At 39.4% G+C, this 8,523-nt stretch overlaps 1 protein-coding gene across 1 annotated transcript in view; it reads left to right on the forward strand.

The window, feature by feature from the left end:
• Positions 1-8,523, forward strand: part of UBP1 (upstream binding protein 1 (LBP-1a)) — a 44,834-nt gene that overhangs the window by 1,939 nt on the left and 34,372 nt on the right. The window lies entirely within an intron of this gene.

Consider the following 8,523-nt stretch of genomic DNA (forward strand, 5'->3'; position numbering starts at 1 on the left):
GCTGCTGCTGCTGCTGCTTCTTAGGCCGGACGCTTTTGCCCCGTGTGTGTCATCTCTACCGGAAAAACGGCGTTTCTCTCTCCTTTGGCCGCGTAGCTGGACCCCGCGTTTCAGAGGATGGTCCATCTTCTACTCGGCGAATATAATTCTGGTTCATCATAAACAATAGCTGCTTTCTTTAACGTTTAAAAAAATGTTCTTTCTTGAGCAAGTAAACGTTGTGGTAGTTAATAGGGTAGTGGTATGGTTGTACTTTAATCGGCCTGTTTATTCTTTAATATTTCTGTGTAGCATGTGTCTTTAGTGACGTTTTCCTTTTTCTTTTCCTGCCATGTAGCTCTTTCTCTTCTTAATTGACTTGGCAGTTTCTTTACCTTTTGATTGTTCTCCAGGTTTTACAGTAAAAGTGTTTGGGTGTGCTTTTTCAAAGTTAAGATAAAACTGTACTTGTTTGAAATAAGTACGTTTTATCTTCGTTACGGACAGAATGTATGGATTCCTGAGTGACTTTTTAGCGTGAAAAAGGGAAACTGCTTTGAAGAGACTGGGAGACATTTTAGTCTAAGGTTTTAGACAGGATTAGTCATTATTTTGAGAGTCTGGAGAAGTAAAACACTGGCATTTGATAGTTTTGATGGCCTCTACCCTGTATGGAAGATGTGTTCTCTCTTAGGGTTACCTGAAACTCGGAGGCCATCAAAAGTTTCAGCTGTTATATATATTTTAAGGTGGTACTTCCCAGGTGAGGTGTTGGAACTGCAGTATCTTTGTTCGAAGTTATAAATAAGGGTTTCAGCTGAATAGAAATGAGGACCCATTTACTAGTATTTGGGATTGTGAGCTCAGCAGGTTTATGGTGGGGTATGTATTTGATGGGGGTTTTCTTTTGTGTGGGGTTTGATTTTTTTTTTTTTTTAATTAAAAATAACATTGAGAACTTGCCAGTTCAGCGAACAAGGTGATTTGCCTCTTCATGAGAATGCACCTGATTTTATATTCAGCTCATCTGGATTTTATTTCACTTCTGTCCCGTTTCTGTCTTTGTCAAGTGAACGTTCATCCCGTGAAGTGGTGTGCCAGTTTTTGTGGGCAACTCTATGGCAGTTGCCTGGACAGCTTTTCGGCATTCGGGTTCTGGTGATCTTTCTCTCTGGCAAACGCCAGTGGAGAATGCATGTGCTCCTGTTCAAGAACTGTTCTTCCTTCTCTATCGTGAGCCAGTTCTTTCTGGGATTTCTCATGACTAGAAGCCTTGAGTTTTGACTGGGAGGGCTTTTTAAAGACTTCCCTTTCTTTTTGTAGGCTTCATTTCTCCTCCCAGTAACGCACACTGTTTAGTTTCTTGAAACTTTTAAGAATTTTAATCTTTACTGTCGTGGCGTAGATTGTTTCTTCTGCTCGTATCATCCTTTTATGATGGGCAGCAATCCTAAGTGTGGTTTTTTTAGTTACATATAGCTGCCTATTAGGATATTTTGAATTACCACAAAAAGAGTTGCAGCAGTTAAAAACAGCTCTTAAAAAGTAATATTGCATGAGCTAGGCTATACAGTAGCCTTAAGTTTTGTTGCACACTTTATGTTTGCAATGAGATGGAAGTGTTTCTGGAACACACGCTAATATTATTTGTAACTTTAATCTCTGAACACATAGTTAAAGGAATCACCTAATTGTGATTAGTGTTTGCTGGATTCAGAGTGATTTCAGCAAGTACGTTAGTTATTTTATGTATTGCTTAGATTTCTACTTTAGGGAAATCACGGCCCGTTAAGTGATGTGAGAGGGGAAAACTAAGAGAAGTGGCATAGCACGAAGAGTGAAGATACTATTCTGTCACTGTTCTGTGTGCCAGTAGAAGCTAATTACTTGTCACTTCCTTACAAAAAAAGATGGTAGAAGAAAAAGAAATATTGTCTAGAGGAGAATGCTGGGAGAGCTCCCCAAGCTATAGGTACCTGCCTTTTGTTAGGAAGACCTGCATGTAACCCTTTTATCTATTAGGGTTGTATATAATGTAGTTGATGCTTCCTCGAGTTGATGATCAGTCAATGCCCTGAAGCAGAATATAAGGCATTACTCCCGTGTTTATTCTTATTAAGAAAACTGCTCGTGTCAATTGACCAGTAACCGTAGTTTTTTTTAAAAGGAAGCTAACTGGACAAAATTTCTCTGCAGATTCATAGAATCATTAAGGTTGGAAGAGACCTCTAAAATCATCAAGTCCAACCGTCAACCCAACACCACCATGCCCACTAAACCATGTCCCTAAGCGCAGCATCTACACGTCTTTTAAATACTTCCAGGGATGGTGACTCAACCACTTCCCTGGGCAGCCTGTTCCAATGTTTAACCACTCTTTCAGTCAAGAAATTTTTCCTCATGTCCTATCTAAACCTCCCCTGGCACAACTTGAGGCCGTTTCCTCTTGCCCTAGCACTTGTTACTTGGGAGAAGAGACTGACACCCACCTCTCTACAACCTCCTTTCAGGTAGTTGTAGAGAGCGATGAGGTCTCCCCTCAGCCTCCTCTTCTCCAGGCTAAACAATCCCAGCTCCCTCAGCCGCTCCTCATCAGACTTGTTCTCCAGACCCCTCACCAGCCTCGTTGCCCTTCTCTGGACACGCTCCAGCACCTCGACGTCCTTCTTGTAGTGAGGGGCCCAAAACTGAACACAGTATTCAAGGTGCGGCCTCACCAGTGCTGAGTACAGGGGATTCACATGGTTTTAAATAGTTCTCAAAATTTACTTAAAATCTTGAAACCCAGTTTTTCTGATTGCTGTTCTAATGTCTTCTCATGCAATAAGAAACTGCCTATAAACACAAAATTCAATTAAATTGATAATAATTATTGTCAGATGTGTCAAATAACCCCTGCCAGAAACCTATAGAAAAACATGGTACCTTTAGCGATAGTGAGTTTTGAGTATTGCTGTTGACTTCAGTTAGTAATGACACCATTGTATAGATTTAAGACTCTCATAGTGATTTCTTACAAATCCATCATAATATCCATCATAGCACAGCAAGAATTTTATGATTTTGGGGACCGCTGCTAGTTGCTACGAACTGTTAAAAAATGGAGGCTATTTCATTGAAAAGATAAGTTTCAGGAACTGCCTGCCATTTCTCTAGCAGAATTCCATTTTTCGTGTAATGAATTATTTGATTAATGAATTGATTTAAATTAAGTTAAATGAGCATTAATATAAGGACAAGTACCTTAATGACTGAATTTTTATGTGTAATTTGGAAGCTTAATGTATGGATTTATTTAAATGCTTGCAATTCCAGTGGTATTTGTAGTGCTAAAATTGAAGTCTGTCATTGGGGAACTTGATTATTTCAGGAGTAGCTGTTTTGCTGCATATTTCTAGATTAAAACCTGACATTTATTAAACTAAACTGAAAAAGATGACTCTTGGCTCTGAAACGGGAAGGTCTATACAAAAGACTGTACAAAAATACATCCAGACAATCCTCCATTTTTGGAGAATCAAGTCAGTTCGACTCTGCTGCATATCCCAAACACTTGGAGTGTCTTTGGAGAATGGAGCTGGCTGCTGCCTTGGTTGAAAAGAACAGAAACCTGCTGCGGTCAGTCTTGTTTCCTTACTGTGCTGTGGAGAGCCTTGGATGGTGAGGGAACTTTGTGTATCAACTCTCCTCCAAAGTTTAGGCTAAAGTAACATTGAGGTGGTCTGTTAGGATTTGGGGGACCATTGTCTTACAACTTACAGCTTTGTTTTCAGGTGGAGAAGAGAGGGAGGGTGTTGTCTTCTAACAACTGTCTGGTCCCTGACATCCTTTTTTTGGCTTCTGATGAACATGATCGGGTCATGACAGTTAAGACAGTAACTTTATAGTCGCTGTGCAAAAATGAAAAAATGGAGTTATCTCATTCAGGCCCTGTTTTCCTTGTGGCTGCTGTTACTTTCTGACAGGCAAAATGACTGTTTGTGCTTCCCCTAATACCTCCCGCTCTTTTGAGTCTTTGCTACTGGTTATGTTGGGTTTTTTTAAGAGGAGTGCTTACTTAAGGTATCCTGAAATTTTTTCTTTTTTAAGATGTATACAGTATTTTCTGCAGAATACATTAAAAAGCTTCTGTTGCAGTAGTCTTATATTTTTATGTATTGCACTGTAGAAAAAATAATTTTCACTGACCACTAGACTCCATAAAATAAAATTTTATGTAGCGATTAGAATTGGAGCTTGATTCTTTGTGCAGGCACACAAATGTGTAAGTACCTGTCAGGAAATAGACATTTGAGGAAAAAGAAAATCCACAAACCTAAACCTTCTCTCTTTGTTACCACAGATAAAACATGTTGAAAGATAAACCTCATGTTCTAGATCACTGACGTTGGTTTTGTTGTTTTTTTTTCTTCTTCCCAGTTGAATGTGTGAATACATTTCAAAAGTTCAAGGAGACCAGTTTAATTCTTAAGGAAAAGACTCTTCAGGTTGCATAACTATCTTCTCTGTTCCCCTGTCACCTCTCACGGTGGATGGACGTGTGGGATTGAGAGCAGGACAGCAAGTTTACCCTCATTTACGCTTTATGCATTACTCCCCCTTAGGAGCGATCTGTACTATAGCTGCTGCAAATTAGAGCAGCTGCCTGACCCCTCCCTGTGTCAGAGGAGAGGATGGAGGACCGGGGATTTGTAATTGTGAACAAATACTATTCTTACAGCTTTTCCTTGGTACCTTCAAGAGCTTAGGAAGATACAGGTTTGGGTGGTGGGATTTTTGTTCTTTCTTTGTTTGTTTTTTGCATTTTGTGCCAGGCTTCTCATAAGTTGAGGCCTTTAACCAACTGAGTTTCTGTATGATGGGTTGTAGGATTCCCAGGAACCGCATTACGTTTGCACCTGTTTTCTCATTCATGTTGCACTTCTTGACAACTGCTTCAGAGAAAGTTGTTTCCCAGCGGCTTCTTCCAGGGGTCTCATCTCACATCAGATTTGCTTTTGTGGACAAAGGGAAAGTGTTAGGAAGGATCAGCTCTCCCATTCCCTTACATTTTCCTGTGGTTTGTTCAGACCTCTTAACAGTGCAGAGCTTGGCTTTGAGATCATAACTCTTAATTGAAATACTGCTTGAGAAACATTTTTCTCAAGGTATTTGTCCTTGTAAACCATGCTTTAAAGTTTCAAAAGACCTGCATGTTCTCAGATGCTTTAGTACTCACACCCAAAAGTATACAATCCAGAAGACAGATAAGGCAGATGATTGATGGAATGTCACTTCGAATTTTGATGACATACTAGTTCCTGCTCTTGGAAGGACAGGAGGTTCTTCATTTATTTTGTGACCCTATTAGGCAGGTTTTTTTTTTTTTTTAAATGCTTCAGAAAAAGTGTTGAAAAGAGGCTTTTAAATTGGGAAGGAAGGTGATTTTTTGGGTAACACATTTCACAAGCATGGGAGGAGGATAACTTACATTTTTCTTGGTCTTTTTGTACTATGCTCATGTAGGCTACATAACATAGGATAGCTTATCACACATGATCATCCCACTGGATGCTTTGGTTCAAGTGTTAACATGCACCTTGCTTCTTCTAAGCCTTCCTACTTTGGTATGGTATGGTGCGTATGTATGGTTATTTCACGTACATTTACGCACTTCTGTAGCATAGCTAGCTAAGATTGGGTGTTGGAGATGTGTTTACTGTCTGCTTTTGGTGTGTAATGAAGGCTGTTTCTGTTTGTTTTTCTGGGAAAATTTTCTCCTTCTTCTAGGAAGAAAGGATGCTTTCAGTTGAAGGCTTTAGATAACAAACTGTGAGGGACCGAGAGAAGACTTTTCTTACTGGAGCTAATAGTTTCAAAAATTTGGTCTCAGAGTTTCTTCCATCAGGAAAGTAAACCTTGATAGGTCTGCTTTTTCAAATGATATCAAGAAGTCTAACAAAAGATGCTACTTCTCCTTCAAAATATTGCTATTTGTTTATACCTCAGCTTGCTTGTAATAGTCCAGAGTTCACTTAGATGAGGCAAGTGAGTAAATTAGTCCTTTACTTCACAAGATCAAAAGTTATCAGTGGCAGAAAAAGAACAGAATTGGTCTCTTAAAGCTCTTTTCTCCTGTAGCCTGAAATAATTTCAACAGTAGCTAAATAACCTGAGCAAAGTTGGCAGTAAAAGTGCCTGTCACTAATCTGCATTGGGCCAGCACAAATCAAATTTCACCAGGTGAGTAGGAAAATGAGTAAAGGATGCTGAAGTATACATAAACATGGAGGCTGCCAGTGATTTACTGGGGGGCAGGTAATTTGCCTTTGGCTCATTATAAATGCAGAAATTGTATCTGGGGTCCGAGGCAGAAAAGCGAGAACTGAGAAGGCTGACCTGCTCTCCTGTTTTTTTTTTGTTGGGTCTTACAATAGAATCAGTATAAAATTAGAGGTGGTAAAAAGACCACCATCATTTAGGATCTCCGTAGTTTTTAGGAATGTGATCTACATAATAGCATATATTATATGCAGTTTATCACTTACGAGATACTCTTCTTCAGTGTAAGTAAAGAGGACTATTAAAAATACTAAATTTCTGTTTCCTGTTGGTTTCCTACTCTGAATTGTGAATACACCTGGCATCTTTTCTTCAGCTGTGCTGTGTGAGCAATGAATTTTGTTTTGTGGAAAATGCTTGTCACTGTGAAATTTAGATGGTCCCTATCTGAACTAATGTAAGGATAAACAACAGGGGAGTTTGGCCTCAGAGGAATGCTCTTTGTATTCTTGTGTTTCTCAAAGCTGCATGTTCCTAATGATTTCCTAGGTAAACACAGACATTACCAATTGCTTCCCTGATTCCTATATCCCTGTTACTGCCAATCATGAGGAGGGAAATGGAGTTAATTCATTACGCCTGCCCTCAAGTTATGTTTGGTAGGATGGGGGCTTCTCTACAGTAAGATTTTTATCACCTGCTTTTACCACCCTCAGTTGAATGCTTTTACCCTGTGTGTTGGGCTGTCCTATGAACTGATAGAGATCCCAACATAGCCCAGAAAAATATTTTACAGAGGGGAAGGGTGGGGAGGGAGCAGCTCGTGTGGCAGAAATTCTTTATGCGGGGACTGCCCCGGAGACCCTTTGTGTTGCTGAACCGTAGGCTCACGGGTATCAAATAAAACTGGTCATCCTCTGTTGCTGTACAACAGTGACTGAAGGATACACCAGTCGCTTCATAGCAGCTTCCTTGTTGAAAGTCAGAAAAGATACATCAGTTCAAGAGGAGTTAATAGTTGCTTCTAAATCAGTTAACATTTCTTTATCACTGACACTTTAAAATCTTAATTTGAAATACTTTATTCATACCTTATTGACTCTTTTTAATTGCCTGCAGCTTTTATCTGGTTTTAGGTGGGAACAAGTGTATGTTTAAATGTGAAAATACTGATATTTCATTCTTTGAGTGAACAAATCAAAATGTTATTTAAATGGTATTTATTTAAAGATGGTCTAGGAAGGAGTTTTAAATTGCATTGGCTTCTCTTTTCCTTTGGAATGTACTAGTACCCAGAAAACTTTCTTTTGTAAGAAAAATGCATGTTTTTATCTGGGAAAATGAAGATTCTTACATTTGCCTCGTGCCATTTGCTGGAGCGTTTTTTTGGAATGGTGGCATTTAAGAATGCACATTATGCTCTCTTTACAACTAAATTGTAGGGTTGAGGAGTTGGATGTGTCGTTTTTTTTTTCCTTCCCTTCCGCAGTGGCAGTTAGTCATTACCACTTTGTAAGTATTAGCAAAAGCAGGTTTAAAGCTGGCTAAATTTGTCTTCCGTTTGTATTTGTTGGCTTCCAGTCCCTTGTCTGTTAATTTAACTAGTTCATTAACCACAGTGCACATTCTTAAGCCAGAGCAAATGCATTTTTATCTTTAAATTGTGGGTGGAAAATGAAGGCTTGAAAGATATTTTTCATAGATACACAAAGGACTTCTCTCTTTAATTTTGTGTGTTATGTAAAAGCAAGCACTGTGGAAGTTTGTCAAGAATTACAGGTTACTTATTTGGTGAGATATTTTGCATGCCGCCTTTGTTGCACTTCGACTCTTATGTGTGTATTTTAAGCATTGTTATCGTTTCCGTGTTCTTTCCCTCTTAAAGTTCCTCTTCATAAAAACACTAACTGGTGGTTTATGTGCCAAAGTGTGTGACGAGCATGGGTTCCATGGGTTCCTAGTGTAGAAGTCCTGTCTTGGGATGATGCTTCTCTGCTTGTTGCAGTGCTCCCTCTTGTGTTGGGCTGCCCTCGGCTCATGCTGCCTTTTTGACTGCCATCAAGGCATGAAACATCTAGTTGTTTCTTCTGAGTCATCCTCAAGTAGCAGTCCACCGATCTATGAAATTTTCTGTCCTACCTCTGGATATGATGCTCCTTTTGTCTATATAAGTCAACTGTTTTAAGAGTGTCCACCTCTCCTAAGTGGATATTTCACATTATCTTCCTTTGTAACTAGTTAAAGAATACAGCCTCCTGCGCTCCGGTTTGGGGAGCTGGCATC

The sequence above is a fragment of the Pygoscelis adeliae genome, unplaced genomic scaffold, assembly GCF_000699105.1.
Source record: "Pygoscelis adeliae isolate BGI_AS28 unplaced genomic scaffold, ASM69910v1 Scaffold280, whole genome shotgun sequence".
Taxonomy (NCBI): Eukaryota; Metazoa; Chordata; class Aves; order Sphenisciformes; family Spheniscidae; genus Pygoscelis; species Pygoscelis adeliae.